The following is a 20,753-nucleotide window of genomic DNA, read 5'->3' as shown; positions in this document are numbered from 1 at the left end:
ACGATCTCCATGCCATTCCCTCGGCAGACCAGGAACGTCCGGCGCTGCCGCAACCACGAGGGGCAGGAGCCATCTGGCAGGAGCATCCTGCCATGCCAAGCGGTTCAGGAACACCATACTTGTGCGCACCGGTAAGGCGGGATATTCTCTTCCGGCAACGCATAGAGAAGCACGACGCACCCGTCCTATTATGCCTTCGACGAAGCTAAGAAAGTTCTCCCTACCTTGCCCAGGACAAGGTCAGACATCTCCAGCTCGACCCGCCGAGTCTCGACAGCGACCCTCCTTTTAGTTACCCAGATGGGCATGACCCCCACTCGGCTACGAAAGTCGCCGATGGCACATCTCCATGACATCGACACGAGACACGATACCATGACACTACACAAATCCTTTCTTTCTTGACAAGACGTATTTCGATCCAGAAAATCCCTGAGCCTCTCTCATACGGGATGTCCCGACGTACCAAACATACCATACAAAATGACAACAATACACGCCGAGGCTTTCCGGGCACGCTTCCATAACTTCGAGCCTTATTACTTTCTAACTGAGCCACTTGCTAACTCATAGGGTGCGGGACAAACTACATTCGCCAAAAATGGCAAATGGGCTTTTCGTCAATAAAGATTGTACGTGGGGGATTAGTTTGTGCACCCACTCGAATACAAAAAAAAGGGTTGTTTCGCTAGCATCCCGATTAGCCTAACGAGGAAGCCCACTAAAACCTCCTCGCCGAACAACCCCAACATGCCTAGCTGGCCAACAAGCATGTCCTGTTTGTTTAAGCTCACATTCTTAGCATGCCAATTCTAGTCTGCCACGTCAACCCACTCAGATTCCTGCTAGCCACACGGTCACATAACCAGATAACTAGAGGTTGAGTGAGATCAAATCCATAGTACTTCGTCACACATCAGAGTCGTGGTAGAAAATAGAATCTTGCGCTAACTTAAAAGAGAGTAAACAGTTAAAATATGGAACAATGAGTCGAGTCCGAGTGCAAGATCTTCAGTAAAGGAGTCGAACAACCCTAAGTGAAGAGATCACATACCATGTATTTCCAATTGAATGGTTCCCCTATTGGGATAGGTAATGGAAGAATAGGTTGGACGCAGGAGCGTTTGTAAATGAGTTGAACCACAGAGATATGCTACATTTTGTAGTCGGCCATCCTCCTTTTGGGATGCAAAATGGCTCATTATAATCTTTTTTGTTGAAAAGTTCTCCTTTCCGTGAGAGGTGTGGGTAATGGTCGAGTCTATCATGTGGTGGGAAGGGGCCTGCGTAGGGGTGTACTCGAGTCGAGCCGAGCCGAGTAGTAAGATGTTCAAGCTCGGTTCAAGTATTTGACTACCGAGCTTGAGCTCGAGCTCGTTCGAGTAATTGTCCACTTGTTCAAGCTCGGTTCGTATAAGTTTGAAAGAGCTCGAGCTCGAGTTCGAGCTCGCATTGTCTTAAGCTCGTTTATCAAAGTACTTCAAATTGAAACTTCCTAAATTATCAAAATACTTCAATGATCATTTGTCACATACAATAATAATGATTAATTATTTATATTCCGATAATTTTTTAATGGTTGATATTTCATGTACAAGTTTCAATACTAATACGTAATTATGTACTATAATATTATAAGAGTATGTTAAACGAGTTGTTCACGAGTAGCTCGTGATACACTAAAGAATGATCAAGCTCGGCTCGTTTACATAAACGAGCATGATATTGGGCTCGTGTTAAGCTCGTGCTCGTTAATATTCGAGTCGAGCACGAGCAATTTTCGAGCCGAACTCGAGCAGCTCGTTAAGAGCTCGGCTCGTGTACACCTCTAGGCCAGCGACAGTTGGACGCCGGATAGGAGGACCTTAAAAATTTAAATACATTTTAGATAAGAAAGTGAAAAACTTTTTGGTCAAACATTGTGGCCCTATCTGACAGTTTAAAATTTAATTTAATAGCAAAAATTTACCAGTATTTGATGATTTTGAAATTACCACACAAGAAATCCATAGAGAATGACATAAATGCTTGTGTGATATCTTCTATGCTACATATTTTCATCAAGTGTTCTTTGAAAAATTCAAATATCTAAAGCCAAATTAAGATATTAAATATACCATCAATGAATTGAGTAAGGGGCCAGATTAACATTAAGTGCTATTGTAGCATTTCTCCTTTTCTAAATCAAGGGGTGGAGTTTGTGATCCGTACTTTGGATTCTTATAAATGCGATGACACACCAAATTAAATCTCCACTGATAGAGAGACAACGACTATATATAATCACTCATAAATTTGAATTTCACCACAACGTACAACAATAAGAGTATTAAAAAGTATACATCATAAGAACATTTATAAGCCGATATATGCCGCTAATTCATTTTAGATACTGTTTCCTTATAATTAATTGTTCTCCGCACTTCATATAGCCAATTTCATTAATGAACCTGTTCTCCATTTGTAAAATAATTTTCTTAACAAAGCATGAATGACAATCATGTTATTATATAAATATATAGTAGGCATGTTAGCCGAAACAAAGAAAAGGAATAAATAAAATTTAGGGTATTCTCATTTCGGTTGACTGCACAAATTCTTGTGATCAAGATGTTTAGTTGGTTCGATACACTTGCATGTTTGTTTTATTTCATTCAATGGACTGATCATCCCAGGAGTATGTTCTCTTTTTTCCTTATCTCCTCCTTCTTTGAGATATCGTGAAAATCCTCAATGCGAAGCTCTATCCGTGTCGTTTTCTGCTCAATGTACCATGTGTTCCAAATGGAGAATTGTTCGGACGAAAGAAAAGTTAGAAAAATATGCAAAAATATCTTATGTCAGCCATTTATATGTCAGAGTGCACGCGACCACCCTGACATTAGCGTGCAGTTCCAACTGATATCAACCAAGATGACTCAGGGTGTACAATTGATAAGGCCAACATTCCTCAAACCCCTCCTGACTTGGAGCGATTAAAAACTATTCGAAGTGAAGGAAGCACAAAATTCTCAGGTATGTGAATATGCTTATAGACTTTTCTTTCAATAACTACTTTTAGAGAAGTTATTTTGCTTTACTGACTTTTCTTTCCGTAAGTGCAGGATGCACAAAATTCTCAGAAAACATTTTTTTTGTTGCAAAAACTTTGTCCGTAAAGCACGGAAACTCTCTAAATAGTTAAAAGAAAAGCTATAAAGATACTCACATATCCACTAATTTTGTGCATCATCCACTTCTAAAAGAAACTAACCACTCCTAGTCAAGAGATAATTGAGGAATATTGGGATTACCAATGCCCTGGAGTTGTGCTGATTGATGTAGTTGGAACTTCACAACTAACGTTAACCGCCATTTTCCTAACACTTTCACAAAACAATCAAAGGTTGATGCAAAATATTTTTCCACATTTCTTCAACTCTTCTTTTTCTCCGCTTTCTCTTGTGAGAAGATGTATATGCATATGGGTGCGTATTTATAACAGTTTTAAGCCCCTCTCTCACGACTCGCTCTCTCTGAAACAAGATCTCAAATTTATTGCCCTTGAGATTTTTTATTACAATACAATCTTAAAGATTAAGAAAAAAAGTCATTTTTCCAAATCTACTTGTTTTTTCATAGATTTCTTTTGTGCTATCATATATTATTTAATTATAATACTAAACATGGTATATTGATAATCACTAACTCATGCGTTTGTAGAAGAAATATTTGATCTTGCTCACGACAGGAGTGCGTAATTTAACTTAATTTGGTAATCGGGCTTAACTTCTTTAGCTGTTACAGATAAGTTATGGAGTTTTCATGTATGACCAAACAGCCGTTTCCAATGTCTTTTTCTAAACAAGAACAAGAATGATTTTATTAAAAGCGACAAAGGAAAGAAAATATCAAAACAATAAAAAAATAATGACTAAGTCATAGATGATTTTATTATACTAACATGAACACCAAGATCCGATTAAAGTAACAATTATGCCAGTATGATCAAATTCCACACTTACCAATAATTTAATAACCACCAGGTTTCTTTTAAAAATCAGAAAAGATCACTACCCATTTTTTGTATAATGATTTGATGATACTAACATGAACACCAGATTTAATCAGACCCATCAGCCTTCAATTTTGTCTTAAAGACCCACTTACAACCCAACACATTCATAGAAGGTAGAGCAGGAACAAGAGACCAAGTATGATTCTTGTGTAAAGCCTCTATTTCTTCATTCATTGCTTGACACCACTCAGGAAACTTAGAAGCCTGAGTGTAAGAGGTGGGATCAATGGATTGATGTAAAAGTATGACAAAAGCTTGAGGAAGTGGATGACACACTGTGTGATGAGAGACAAATTCAGGAAGAATTTTAGGTCGATGAATGCCAGCTCTTGCTCTTGTGGTCATATGATGTATAGGTTGAGGAGCAAGAGGAGCAGAAACAGCAAGTGAAGGAGATGAACTAGATTCTCCACTTGTGTGAACAGAATTCTCAAAAGAGATATCATTATTATCAGGAATAGTAGGCAGCTGAGATATTGTAGAAATGTTTTGAGAAGGGATAGGAAGTACAACCTGAGTAGGAGAAGGTACAGATGGAAGTGTGCTTGAGGGGATTAGACTAAAGTCTTCAAAAGGAAAGGAACCTTCATCAAACACAACATGTCTAGAGACATAAAATTTTCCAGAATGAACATCAAGACACCTATATCCTTTGTAAAGAGGACTAAACCCAAGAAAAGCACACCTCACTGACTTAGGACTGAGCTTGTCCTTTCTTATTGCTCCCAATTGAGGGTAGCAAGCTGAGCCAAATACCTTTATAACAGAATAATCAGGTACTTTATCAAAGAGAACCTCAAAAGGTGATTTGCCATCTAGGATCTTAGTAGGCAATCTGTTCATGATATAAGAAGCATACTCAAAAGCATCAAACCAATACTCTTTAGGAATGGAAGCTTGAAAACACAAGGTATTTCCTATCTCTGTGATTTGTCTGTTCCTTCTCTCAGCTCTTCCATTCTGCTGAGGAGTATATGGACAAGAGATTCTTAATGTAATAACTGACTCATCAAGAAACCTCTTGAACTCACCTTTTGTAAGTTCTGGAGCACCATCAGTCTGAAAGAGCTTAATCTTTGTGGATAACAAGTTTTCAGTGGTAATTTTGAACTTCTTGAAGCAAGCTAAGCTGTCACTTTTGTATTTTAATGGATAAATCCACAAGAATCTGCTATAGTCATCCAAGAATAGAATATAATATCTAAAACCAGTGGCTGATGGTGTAGGAGAAGGCCCCCATATGTCACAATGGACTAAATGAAGGGGTGCTGAGGTCACACTAGAAGATGGCTCAAATGGCAGACACTTACTTTTGCCCAAAAGACATGAATCACATAACTTAGATGTGTCTTCAGATGTAAGTTGAATAAGATGTGACTTATGTAAAGTTTCAAGAACAGCATGAGCAGTGTGTCCTAATCTTTGATGCCACAAAGATGGAGAAGCTACCAAATTAGCTGATAAGGCTTCAATTTGGTTGATAGACCATGGTAAATTCAATAGGATAAAGATTATTAACCATTGGTCCTTCTAACAATGTAGATTGAGAAGCTAAATCTTTGATATTATAGCCCCAAGGAAAGAATTCTACTGAGCAATCATTGTCCTTAGTGAATTTTGAAATGGACAATAGGTTCTTTCTAATACTTGGTACAAGTAATATGTCATGAAGATCAAATTCTTGTGAGGCAGATATCATTTTGGAGCTACCAGTACTAGTAATACTAATAGTTTTACCACTACCAACCATTACTGATTCAGTACCAAGATAAGAAGTAGAGTGTGTAAGTACCTTTGAATCATGGGTCATATGACTTGATGCTCCTGTGTCTGCTATCCAAGACTTTGAATTAGGTGAGGAGATTAGATTAGTAGTGAAACCTTCTTCAATAACAACAATATTACACTCCTCTTGAGATGGCTCAGAATCACCATCAATTTGAGGAGATTTTGATGATTCTCCAATGTGAAGTCCAGCAAATGATGGTGAGTCTGAAGATCTAGAAGGAGCATATCGAAATCTACACTTGCTAGCCTTATGACCCCATTTATGACATATTCCACAAGGAATGCTAGAGAAATCAAAGTTCTCAGCTTTTTGGTTATGTAGTGGATGTTGTGGTTCAGATGTTTGAGGCTTTGTTTGAGAAGGATTTCTCTGTTTTACTTGATTTGTTGTGTGAGATCTATCTGAATTGTATCTAGTATAGCATGGTTTTGAGTAATTTGACTTGTTTTGGTTATAATTGTTCTTTTGAGGATATGTGGATGGTTTATGATAATTTGTGTTCTTCACATAATAGGCAGATTGTCCATCAAACTTCTCTTGAGCAGTCAACCATTGCTCATGATGAAGAAGACGAGATCTAAGTTCAGGAAGTTTATTCTAGTTGTTCTATTATCAATAGCAACAATAAACTGACTATAATCCTTTCCTAATCCAGCTAGAACAATTCGAATTATCTCTTTCTCAGAGATCTTATCATTAACAACAATTAAGGAATCAGATAAGGATTTAATTTTTCGTAAATACTCACTGATTGTAGCTGATCCTTTCCTTGTATTTTGAATCTCTCTTCGAAGAAGATCTTGCTTAGCCTCGAATTCCTCAGCATAAACTGTATTCAAATACTCCCAAATTTGTTGAGAAATCTTTAATCCAAGTACATCTGACGAAACAGATCTAGAAAATGTAGTTTTGAGACACGATTTGACAAAGTTGTCTTGTTTTCTCCAGATCTGATAAGCTGGATTTAGAATTTCTCTATCATTTTCATAGATCGAAGCTTCTGGTTCAGTTATAGATCCATCGACGTAACCAATTAGATCATTACTGATCAAGATGGTTTCGAATTGATCTCTCCAAAGCAAGAAATTCGTTTCATCTAGCTTCTCTGCTATAAAATTCGTGACATTAAAGGAAGGAAGATGATTTGAATTAGAAGAAGAAGAAGGATTTGAGTGTGAGCTTGTTTCCTCCATTGTTAGGTTCTAAGAAACCCTAGAGCTCTGATACCATGTGAGTTTTAGAGAGTTTTAGAGAGAGAGAGATTTAGTTTAGAAGTTGTGATTGTTGTATATGATTAATCCAAATACACTTCTGTTTATATAGTTCGAGTAGAGAAAGAGAGAGAGCAAAAGGGTTGGAGGGAAAAGAATAACAAAACTTTCTCTTCAGCTGAAAAGACGAAAATACCCCTCTCTATAGGCACTCTCTTACACTCTTATTTACTTAGCCGAGTTACATTCTTACACTCTTATTACATCATCTCTATTAAAAACAGATAAACAAAATAATAATAATAATTTAATTATCTATAAATTCGAGTTCATAAACAATAACTCTGATTACAATAAAGGGAATGAACAGAGTTAAAAGAAAACCTAAAACAAATAAAGAACCTGAAGTGGAAGTTTCGCCGAATGAAAGCTGATTCATAGTAAAGAAAGACTGATTAAAACACCATTTTTCGAATTGTATAAACAATATTTTGATTCAGACGGGGCTAAGGAGTTCGGAAAGCTGTGGTTTTGGTTCAGAATTTATTCCGATGAAGATCACAAGTGGGATGAAACCATAATGAGTTATTACTTTCGCTTTCTTCAAACCCCAAGTACTCCATTCGTTTAAGCACTAACCGCCCCATCCGAGACGACCCCGAGATCGAGAAGCACCCGGCTCGGGCGTACCCGACCCGTTGTATCGGGCGGACGTGGGCGGTACTCGGGTAAGTCCTCTTGCTCGAGTCCCGACCCATTACGCTCGCCCGCTAGACAACCGCTACCGCCCTCTCGTAAATACACGCGATCCGCCCGCCCGGTAGAATCCGTTACCCGTCTGCCTGTCTTAATTACCCTAGTCCAATAATAAGATTATATGATCCGACGACTGAGCATCACCAGCCGTTGGATCGCTCAGCCGTCGGATCAAAATATATTCTCTATAAATAAACTCCAAACCCATCTTTCATTCTTTAGAAACCCTACACTCTTCCAGCCCTCCACCGCTCCACCGTCCTCCACCAGACCACCACTCGGCTCCACCATACTGCTTTTTATATGTGTCAATGATTATTTGGGTTTATGATATTGTATATATGTTTCTAAGTTTAATGTGATATTATTTGTGTCATGGATCTTCTTGATTTAAATCACGGTAACTAATGGCTATGTTGTCTGGGGCAAACTGATGGGCCTAAAAAGTTTCCTAAATAGGTCTACACCCGCAAGTGCACGGGTGTCAAGTTGTAATAAATTCCGGTAAGACCGGTTCGTTCCTCAGAGACTAGTTGAATCTATTCTAAAACTAGGAAGTAATAAGACTTTTAAAATGATTTGGTTTTGGTTTTGAAATGAATAAAATATTAAAGTAAAATTACGGTAAGAAAATAATTACAAATGATACAAAGAACTCAAATGGGGGAGAGCCTAGGGTTTTCTGAATCCGTTCTCCTAACAATTCTAACGACAATTTATTTGGATTTGATTAGCGAATTTTATATATCACTCAGATTCTAGTCCATGAATGGTCTAAAAATCCGGAAGATTTTATCATGAAAAGCAATAAAAATATTAATAAATCATATCGATAAAATTACTTATAAAGAACTTCATCTAAAACCCTAGATAGAGAATTAGTTACTCATGGACATTAAATAAAAGAAATTAGAAAATAAAGTAAAGAGAGGGAGAAGAAAACTTAACTTTTTCGCTATTTCAGAACCAAACAGGGCCTTAGGGAAGTATTTTCCAGAAGATGGGAAAATAATTTTATCGGCAGACCAAACAGACCCTAAAGGAACACGATTTTCTCATCTTCCCGGAATTAATTTCTCTGTTGGAAAATAGTTTTCCCACCTATTTTCTCGTCTTCTTCACTTACTTTCTCTCTCTACTGTTTCTGTCTCTCTCTCTCTCTCTCTCTATGAATCTCTTGAAATTCTTTCTCTCTTTCTCTCTTAATAATCTTTTCTCTCACTAAAAAGAATTGCAAATAGAAGAAGAAGAAGAAAGATAGATGATGATGATCTCGGTTTTGATTACTTTTGAACTTTTATAATAATCTCTGTCTACAAAGTCTCTCTCTACAATCACTCTTTTCTCTCACAAAAAAAAGTAAAATTACAGAGAAAAGCCAAATAGAAATCAGAGATGATGATGGGTTTGATTTCGAATTCCTGTTCTAAAAACCAAGCTCTCTCTGTGTTATTTTTTGTCTTAGCCGTGAGATGATTTGTTTTCTCTCTCTCTCTCTAATATTTCGATTCAATTGAGCTTTTGACCCCCGATCCAGAGATGCTTCATCAGTTGTTCTTCTCTGTTTTTTTATATTCCATGGCCGACTCCCTCTCTCTCTCTAATATTCCTTTTTAGATGAATCTCTCTCGGATTTTCTTTCTAAAATTCAGCTACCACAAATCCACAATCATCTTTGAATTAAATCTTCCTTAACCAGTCGAATATCTTTCCTTCTATCTCCAATATATCTCCACTTTCCTTATCTGTTCTAAATCTCTAGCTGTTTCCAATTAGGTTGTCAAATGGAGATGGGAGAGGATAATAACTAATTTACGTGCATGTAGCTGGAAGTAGGGGCAGCTATGGTGCTTCACGGATCATCGAAATAAATTGAAGTAGCCGCTGGATGGTATAACTACACACGTGTCGCAAGGAAGTTTGCTGTAACGTGTGGGGATCACCGAGCTATTAGTTACCGCACCACACTGAATCAGAGCCTTATGTTGTCCCGAATATCACCCGTGCGCCCACCAGTGTACCGAGAACATATCCCTCACCGTCAGCTAGCGCGCCACGTGGCACTGAAAAACCTAATTTGACCCGATTTTGACCGAAACTTTGACCTCGTATAATTTTCGCACCCAGACTCCGATTTTACTTCTGTTTTCGCCCACGATCTCGTCTTGAACTCTATTTTCATCGGAGTATGAACATTGGTCAAATTTACCATAGCACCCTCACCACTAAACGACCAAAATGCCCTTAGTATGTCTTTTGTCCGATTTTAGCCACTTTTCGCGCATAATTCCTTAGAAGATACCTGGACAAGAGAAACAAACAAATCATCAGAGTAACGGCTCGTACTGGACTAACTAACCCGAGTTAAGAGATTCAGATGGGACATTTTTATGTCTCATCACAAACCCTAATGTTCAATTTCTGCACAATTGAAGACGAGTGAGAGGAAAAATACCTTCTGTTTCTTTGGAAAAAACCCTTTTGTTTGTTGTCTATTTAGTGTTTGAGTTATTGTGATATAGGAATTTCAACTCGATCTATTCTTTTTATCTTTTGGAAAGATGTTAATGGAGGTTAAAGTGTAAGAAGATCTCTAATGAAAGAGTTTGGAGATACAAAATGGTTCATATCAAGATTTTGTATATCTTTTGAACGGGGAATCATGTAAACCGAGATCAATGATCTTACATATATGTCTGACCATTTCTGTATGGGCCAAAATCCGTCATCATGAGCGTCCCTAGAAATTTATGATGAATGGGCTTACACGGTAGCCAAGCCCACGAATTAATTGCTAAATGGATCCGACCCATTTATCTTCAGACACACCGAAGGAACAAGATATCCAACCCTGGATAAAGGGGTCAGTCCCCACCTCCTCGGCCAACCTCCTTCCGTGCATTCGTTAAGGAGATGTTACAGTCATCTAGGACGAGTATATCTCGAATACGCCCGTTGGGAGGTTAAAATATCTGTATTTATGGTGACAGTTCCGGGCGTTATCACATTAAAGAGGACAACTAGTCACCGAGTGACAGTCAAACACCAATGCTATAAAATGACTGAGAGGAAGCTGATACAGATCATCTGATTATCGATTAAGATATCCAATCACGGATAACAACACCCGACATCTAATTCTCCCACAATCAACTGATTACTTTCTCTCCCATCGTTCATCTAAACCTTTGGCAACCGATGACTACTTTATAAAGGAAGGCGAGTAATCTTTATCTGACGACCACTTGGTTAGTAATTGACGAGTGATCTTTCTCTCTCCTGACCACCACTTGGTTAAGCAATTGACGAGTGATCTTTCTCTCTTCTGACGACCACTTGGTTAAGCAATCTAGGAGTGATCTTTCTCTCTCCTAAGGACCACCTGATCAAGGAAGACGACTAGTCTTTCTCCATCCACACAACCAAGCAAGCACTTTATCTCACTCGACGACCAGAGAATTAGGTCAACATACACCCGGTTGTATCATTTTTTCTCCCAATGATCGTCTTGCTCAAATATCATATCCGATAGCTAAATCTCTGGTTTACTATTCGTATTTGTCGTTTATCAAGTTTACTGACTTGACCGTCGGAGCCCCCTTAGGTCGGCACCATCCTGGTGTCCCCAAGGATCTTATGGTCACGTGTGTTTTGTCTCTTGTCATAGGTTAAGCCCAAAGACGTTGTCGGTGCCCGCATAAATATTAAATAGGCGAAGATTTGCGCCTGAACGAAACAAGGTAATAAACGAAGAAGTGGAAAAACTGCTAGACATAGGGTCTTTTAGGGAGGTTCATTACCCCGACTACTTAACTAATGTTGTCGCAGTAAAAAAGAAAAATGGGAAATGGAGGGTGTGCATTGACTTCACTGATCTGAACAAGGCATGCCCACAAGATTCGTTTCCCCTACCTCATATTGACATGTTAGTAGTTGCCACAACTGGCCATGAGCTTCTTAGTTTCATGGATGCTTTTTCGGGCTACAATAAAATTCTTATGCACCCCGAAGACCAAGAAAAGACCTCTTTCATAACGAAAAGAGACATTTTTTGTTATAAGGTTATGCCATTCAGACAAAAGAATGCAGGAGCTACTTACCAAAGATTGGTGAACAAGATGTTTGCCAACACGTTCGGCGACACAATGGAGGTGTACATAGATGACATGTTGGTCAAATCATTGGAAGCGGCAACATACATCAACCATTTGCAACAAGCTTTCAAGGTCCTAAAAATGTACAACATGAAATTAAATCCAAATAAATGTTTATTTGGCGTGTCTTGAGGAAAGTTCTTTGGATATGTAGTCACATACAGAGGGATCGAGGCAAATCCCGACCAGATACAGTCGGAGACAAGTCCGAGTGCAAGATCTTTAGTAAAGGAGTCGAACAATCCCCCAGGTGAAGGGATCGCATGCCTGTATTGCCAATTGAATAGTTCTCCTTATGAGGATAGGTAAAGGTAGAGCAGGTTGGATTCAGGAAAGTCCCTAAATGAGTTGAATGACAGAAATATGATACATTATATTGTCAGCCATCTTCCTTTTAGGATGCACAAAGACTCATTATAAATTTTTTTGTTGAAGAATTATAAGTTGAAATTTTTTCCCTTACGTAAGAGTTGGGTAATGGTTGATGAGTCTCATGTGGTAGGAAGTGCCTGGTGGATGCCTGCACCGAAACCCCACCAGGTCGGCCTCAAAAATTTAAATACCTTTTAGTTAAGAGATGACAAATATGAAGTAAAAAAAACTTTTCGGTAAAAAATTAGAAATTTAAATATTTCGGCCTTATCTGATGAAATACAATTTAATATTTAGTACCAAAAAAGTTACCTATATATGAAGGTTTTGAAATTGCCAGACAAGAAACTCATAGGGAATGATATAAATTCAACGACACAGTGACACACTAGGGAATGGAGTCTGTGATCCATTCTTTGGGTTCTTATAAATTCCACGACACACCAAAATCTTCTCTTATAGAGAGACAACAACTATATATAATCACTCATAAATATGAATTTCACCACAACGTACAATAGTATGTAGATATCTAAAAAGTAAACATCATAAGAACAATTATAAGACGAGATATGCCGCTAATTCATTTTAGATACAGTTTGCTCAACCTCATACAATTTCATTAATGAACATGTTCTTCATTTGTGAAATGATTTTCTTAATAAAGTATGAATAACAATCGTATTATTATGTAAATATATTGTAGGCATGTTAGCCAAAGCAAAGAAAAAGAAATAAGTAGGGTATTCTCATTTCGGTTGAGCGCACAAATTTTCTTATGATCAAGATGTTTTATTGCTTCCATAGGCTTGCATATTTGTTTTATTTCATCCAATGGACTGATCACCACAGGAGTGTTCGTTTTTCTCCTTATCACCTCCTTGTCTCCTTCTTTAAGATATGATGAAAATCTTCAATGCAAAGCTCTATTCGTGTCGTATACTGCTCAAAGTACCAACTGTTCCAAATGGAGGCTTGTTCCGACGAAAGAAAAGTATGAAGAAATACGCAAAAATATCTTATGCCGGCCATTTATTTGTGAGAGTGCAAGCGACTGACGCCCTGACGTTAGCTGTGCAGTTCCAACTGATATCAACCAAGATGACTCAGGGAGTGCAATTGATAAGGCCAACATTCATCAAACCCCTTCTGACTTGGAGCGATTAAATACTGTTCAAAGTGAAGGAAGCACTAAATTCTCAAGTATGTGAATATGCTTATTATAATCTTTTCTTTCAATAACTACTTTTAGAGAAGTTATTTTGCTTTACAGGATTTTCTTTTGGAAGTGCAGGATGCACAAAATTCCCAGAAAACTTTTTTTTGTTGCAAAAACTTTGTCAGTAAAACATGAAAACTCTCTAAATAGTTAAAAGAATAGCTATAGAGATGCTCATATATCTACTAATTTTGTGCATCATCCACTTCTAAAAGAAACTAATCACTCCTAGCCAAGAGATAGTTGAGGAATATTGGACTTATCAATGTCCTGGAGTTGTGTTGTGTAAGAATTTCACAAACCCTATTTTATTTCAATCAATTCTAAATTGTGATTACATCTTATATTTATACTAGTAATGAAGAAGAAGATGAAGAGAGAGAAGATCTGTTATTATAACAGATTTAGTTATAATAACAGATTCAGTTATTAACAAACTAAAACAGTTTAGTAACTAATTCTTATTGTTTATTATTTCAGCTAGCTGACTCAGGAGTGCTTTCAGATGAATGGATTTGCTGACTTGTGGCTGCCTTCAGACATGAACTGACTTTGACCAAGAGACCCAAGAAGACCACGACCAGGACTTGACTTAAAGTCAAGATGTATTGACTGGTCCACATATAAAAGATGAGTTAGGAAACCCTAACTCATTTCTCATCTATTCGAAACCCTAGCCTCTTGTCTGGCGAACCTTCTCTTCTCTTCTGTGCAAAACCCTAGCTTCTTCTTCATGTAATAGCTACAGTTAACAGCCCCCCTCAAACTCATGGTGAAGATGAAAGATGATCCATGAGTTTGCTTCGTAATCGAGCAAAGGTTTCAAATGATAACCCTTTTGTGAAGATATCTGCGAGCTGTTCTGTCGTGGAAACATGAAGTACTTGAACCGATCCATCAGCCACCAGATCTCTAACATAATGAAAGTCGACCTCAATATGTTTGGTTCGAGCATGGAAAATGGGATTCGAGGCGAGGTATTTTGCACTGATGTTGTCACAGAACAACTGAAAGGGCTTTTGTAATGAACACTTGAGTTCATTCATCAGGTATGAAACCCAAACTAATTCTGTGGCTGTGGTAGATAAAGATTTATACTCTGCTTCTGTAGATGACTTCGCAACAGTTGCCTGTTTCTTAGAGCTCCATGATATTAGATTAGAACCTAGAAAAACACAGAAACCACCTGTAGACTTTCGAGAATCTGGACAACCAGCCCAGTCCGAGTCTGAATAAGCAATAAGTTGAGTAATATTGCTAGGAGATAATCGAATACCAGATCCCACAGACCCTTTTAAGTATCTCAAAATCTTTTTGACTAGAACCAGATGAGAAGATGTGGGTTTATGCATAAACTGAGCTGTATAGTTTACTGCATATGAAATATCTGGTCTGGTTAAGGTTAGGTACTGAAGAGCACCAACTAAGCTCCTATACTCAGTAGGGCTAGGGAGCTCATCACCATCTGAAATTGAGAGTCTTTGACCACTAGAAACAGGAAGCTTAGATGGTTTGGAATCTAGTAAAGAGGCCTTTTGAAGAAGTTGTAGAGTATATTTTTGCTGAGTGAGTAGTATACCTGGTTTAGCAGACCCTTGAGAGACCTCAATACCCAAAAAATAAGCCAGAGGTCCTAAGTCCTTCATCTTAAATGTACCACTAAGATCATTGATTAGCTTGTTGATGAGAGACAGTGAGCTGCCTGTGAGAATAATGTCATCAACATACAATAATAGGACTATCATATCTGAATCCTTATGAAGTATGAACATGGAATGGTCTGTTCTACTCTTGTGAAATCCATAATGATAAAGGAAGGTGGCAAACCTATTGAACCATGCCCTAGGAGCCTGTTTAAGGCCATATAAGGCTTTATGAAGGTGACAAACATGAGACTCTTTATCTGGTTGCACAAATCCAGGAGGCTGAACCATAAACACTGCCTCATCCAAAATTCCATGAAGGAATGCATTTGACACATCTAGCTGTCTTATATGCCATGATTTTGTTACTGCCAATGATAGAATCAATCTAATAGTAGTAGCTTTGACAACAGGACTAAAAGTCTCTGAAAAATCCACACCCTCTTGTTGATGGAATCCTTTTGCAACTAACCTTGCTTTATATCTTTCTATAGTACCATCACTTTTCTGTTTGAGCTTGTATACCCATTTGCAGCCTAATACATTCATTGAACTTTGATATGGAACTAATGACCAAGTTTTATTTTCCTGCAATGCCATTTATTCTTCTTGCATAGACTGACACCATTCTTTCTGTTTTGCTGCCTCTTTATATGTTGTTGGTTCAGTGGGTAGTTTTAGAATGGAAAGATAGGCTACATTTAGGGTGTGAGATGATGAGTAGTGAGCCACAAAGTCAGTGGGTAGACTTTTATTTTTGATAATACCATTTCTACCTCTAGTTATCATTTGCTCAGTTTGTGGTTGAACTTGAGAGATAGCTGGTGTACTAACAGGATTGTTAGGTGTCCCTATCTCATGAGCAGACAACTCCCTTGAGTTTGAATTGGCTGGTGAGCTAGTACTAGGACTAGATGTACCTAATTCAGGCTGTAAGGACTGAGTAGTGAGAAGAGAGGGCAGAGGTAATGAAATGAAAGGCTCTGAATTCTGATCACAACTAGACTTCTTCTTATGGATGTTGGTGTATGGAAAACTACCTTCATCAAAAGTAACATGTCTAGAAATATATAGTCTTTTGGTGGTAGGATCAAAGCATCTATATCCCTTGTGCTCATTACTATACCCCAAAAAGACACATTTAACACTCTTAGGACTGAGCTTATCTTTTCTAAGCTCTCCTAAATGAGGATAACAAGCACACCCAAAGATCCTCAAGTTGGAATAATCAGGAACAACATGAAACAATACTTCAAAAGGTGACATACCTTGAAGAGTTGGAGTAGGCAGTCTGTTAATAATATAGACAACAGTGTTGAATGCATCAAACCAAAGAGACTTAGGTAAAGAGCAGTGAAAAGACAGAGTATTTCCTAACTCTGTTATGTGCCTATGTTTTCTTTCTGCCTTTCCATTCTGTTGAGGAGTATATGGACAAGAACTCCTAAAGATAATGCCATTAGAGTCTAAAAAGGATCTGAAATCCCCTTTCTGTAATTCAGGGGCTCCATCAGATTGAAAATAAACAATCTTTACCTTGAGTAGATTCTCATTAGTGGATTTGAAGTGTTGAAAACACTTGATGCTATCAGACCTTAACTTCATAGCATAAATCCAACTATACTTGCTAAAATCATCCAAGAACAAGATATAATATCTAGCACCATTTGGAGTAGTAATAGGAGAAGGCCCCCATATATCACAGTGAACTAAATGAAGAGGTGTATTAGTGGTGGTATGAGATGTGTCAAAAGGTAAACACTTACTCTTACCTAACTCACATGAGTTGCAAAATGACTTGTCACTGTTTGTAGATAGCTGAATTTTGTTTTCTTTATGAAGTTGCTTCGCAATACCATGATGGGAATGACCTAGTCTAGCATGCCAGGTATCAAAAGTTGTTGCAATCTGTGTCATATGTGCTTCTATTGTTCTATGTGAAACCAGATCCTGTTTTACTTCTATAGGGTATAAACTGTTTTTTACTGGCCCTTCAGCTAGGATCTTTTTGGACCAAATATCCCTAATACTATATCCCCAAGGCATGAATTCTACTGAAACAGAGTTATCCTTAGTGAATTTTGAGATGGATAATAGGTTCCTCTTGAGATTAGGCACACATAAGACTTTATTGAGATCAAAGACACAATTAGAAGTTGATAATTTTAAAGTACCTGTACTTTCAATTGGTAGAAATTTACCACTTCCCACCATAACTGCTTCAGTTCCTTGATAAAGTTGAGGAGATAGTATATTTGCAGAAGTATGAGTCATGTGACTGCTTGCTCCTGTGTCAGCCAGCCAAGACTGTTCTTTGATAGCAATTGTATTGGACAAATTACTAGTTGTATAACATTTTTCAGTTGATACTTCCATGTCTATATCAAAGTTTTCACAGTCATAAAATTCATCTGCATTCTCATCAGACACTATAGCTGTATGACATTCTTGGAACTCATCATCATCATCACTAAAAGTATGATTTTGAACTGCTGCATTGTTACATTCTAGCAATGATTCTTCCTCATATGGATAGGATTTAGAATCATGTTGTATATTTTCAGCATCTTGAGTTAATTGTTGAATATCTTCAATATGATATCCATTCTGATTTTTATGTTGTCTATACCTAAAATAGCATACTCCAGCAGCATGACCCCATCTTTTACAGATCCCACATGGTACTGTAGAGAAATCAAAGTCTTCTGCTTTCTGATTTCTATATTGATTTCTTGAAGTATTTAGAACAGTACCTTCTTTCTTTATAAGTGCTTGATTCTTATAGAAAGTAGGAGAGGGTTTTTGTTTCTGCCCTTGTCTATATCCTGATCTATTGACATAATAGACTTCATGAGCAGAATCTTTGGTAGATAACCATTGTTCATGTTGACCAAGCCTTGATTTAAGTTGAGCTAAAGAGAGAGATTCATTATTAGCCCTTAAGGCTATAACAAATTGGTCATATTCTGAAGACAGACCATGAATAGCTATTCTAACTAGCTCAGACTCAGTTACTCTATCATGAACAGATAAAAGTGAATCAGAAATGTGCTTAATTTCTCTAAGATATTCAGCTATAGAAGCATCACCTTTTTTAATGTTTTGAAGTTTTCTTCTAAGTTGATCTTTCCTTGATTCTAAGCCTTCATTGTTGGTGAGATCAAGATAATTCCATATTTCTTGAGCTGATTGAAGACCATAGATATCAAAATAGATTGACTTTGACAGTGTGCTTTTGAGATAAGATTTGACAAAACTCTCTTTTGTCCTCCATTGCTGATAATCTGGATTCACCTGTTCAACTCCATGAATAACTTTCAACTGAGGAGGTTCTTCAATGGAACCATTAACAAAACCTATGAGTTCATAGGTATTAAGCATTGTCTCGATTTGATCTCTCCACATGAGATAGTTGGAGTCATCCAACTTTTCAGTAATGAAGCTGGTTACTGCTGAAATTGGTGGAAGATTGCTTTGAGTTGCGGAAGCCATGAAAAGGCCTGAAAAAACAGTAAGTTTTCTGTGATAATCACTAAGATTTTGATGATTTTGGTATTGTAGTAACGAATTTTAACTTTGAAATGTTTGATTTTGCGAGATGTTTGATCTTAATATTGAGATTGTTGTTGAGTTTGGAGAAAACTTGATGAAGATCTAGCCTGAAGCTGATACCATGTAAGAATTTCACAAACCCTATTTTATTTCAATCAATTCTAAATTGTGATTACATCTTATATTTATACTAGTAATGAAGAAGAAGATGAAGAGAGAGAAGATCTGTTATTATAACAGATTTAGTTATAATAACAGATTCAGTTATTAACAAACTAAAACAGTTTAGTAACTAATTCTTATTGTTTATTATTTCAGCTAGCTGACTCAGGAGTGCTTTCAGATGAATGGATTTGCTGACTTGTGGCTGCCTTCAGACATGAACTGACTTTGACCAAGAGACCCAAGAAGACCACGACCAGGACTTGACTTAAAGTCAAGATGTATTGACTGGTCCACATATAAAAGATGAGTTAGGAAACCCTAACTCATTTCTCATCTATTCGAAACCCTAGCCTCTTGTCTGGCGAACCTTCTCTTCTCTTCTGTGCAAAACCCTAGCTTCTTCTTCATGTAATAGCTACAGTTAACATGTTGATTGGTGTAGTTGGAACTTCATGTAGAAACCGGATCTGTTTTTTTATCAATTTGGCCAAACAAATGTTGTCCAAATCAAGATCAGGATGGACCATTGGATTCGTCTCGTCGAGCTCTTGAATTTAGACATAAAATTTGTCAGAATCCGATTTCATATGAATGAGCTATCATTGATTTACTTCGGAAAAATATAGGGATAACTACAACGTGTAGTTTTATTATTAGTACCGTATTGGAAAAATATTGAAAGTTATACTTCCTTATATAGACTTTTCCTTATGTTACTAATAATAGATTGGTTGGGATGATGGAATGTTTGGGCGTGGTTTGCACCACGCAAACCACGCATCGCGCACGCGCGACATGGGCGAATGGGCGCTTTAGAGGCGCCCGCACGCACTTTGCACTTCGTTAAGATCTTAATGATCTAACGGCGGGCGTTCAATGCGCGAAATCTTAATAGATCCGTTAAGATCTGACGGTCAACATGGCACCAGAAAATCAACAGTCAAATATGACTGTTGGGAAGCATCCATTCATCTATAGGCACCCATACAAAGTGGTGTCAATGCCCCTATAAATACCATGAGAATTCAATAAACAAATCATGAGTTTTTTGCATTTCTGAGCATTCATTTTCAAGCATTAGAGTTTAAGGATTGTTGTTCATAGGGGTGAGCAGCGGTCGGTTGCCGACCATTTAATGTCAAGCCGAAGCCGAACCAATCAATTACGGTTTGGCTAAATCATCGGCCGAAGTCGAGCCGATCAAATCGTCAACCGACTTCTTTCGACTCGGTTCGGCTCGGCTCGACTGAGTTCGGTTGGTCGGTCCGGCCGAACTAACATAACCTAATAAAAAATGAACAAAAAAGTGAACTTAAGAGAAGAATGAGAAGTTCATATTACTTACAAAGTTCGTCAGACTATCATAACTAAGAGATACCATCTTTATTTTGATAGGTAATCCGTTTTATCCTGGGAGACATACACCATTACTATTGGTACTGATATACATGGTGTAAATTGTTTTTAAGGACAAAGGTATCCTCGACTCAGATATTTTACATTTGATTTTTTCTTTTTATAACCACTGTTGTTATCTTAATTGTTAGAAGATAACTCTTTCTCTGATTTATCAGATAGAAAAACAAACAAAGTGGGTGTACTCGGTTTTTGTTAAAAATATAAAGATTAAACTATTCTCTTAAAAGAGAACTAGGGAAACAACACTTCACAACTACCGTCACCCGCCATTTTCCGAACACTTGCACAAAACTATCAAAGGTTGATGCAAAATATTTTTCCACATTTCATCAACTCTTCTTTCTCTCCACTTTCTCTTGTGAGAAGATGTATATGCATATGGTTCAGTATTTATAACAGTTTTGAGCCCCTCTCTC

Source organism: Eschscholzia californica, unplaced genomic scaffold, assembly GCF_041429995.1.
Source record: "Eschscholzia californica isolate CP2 unplaced genomic scaffold, dmEscCali1.0.p SCAF_1, whole genome shotgun sequence".
In the NCBI taxonomy this organism is placed as follows: domain Eukaryota; kingdom Viridiplantae; phylum Streptophyta; class Magnoliopsida; order Ranunculales; family Papaveraceae; genus Eschscholzia; species Eschscholzia californica.
Note: the sequence above shows the minus strand (reverse complement) of the source record.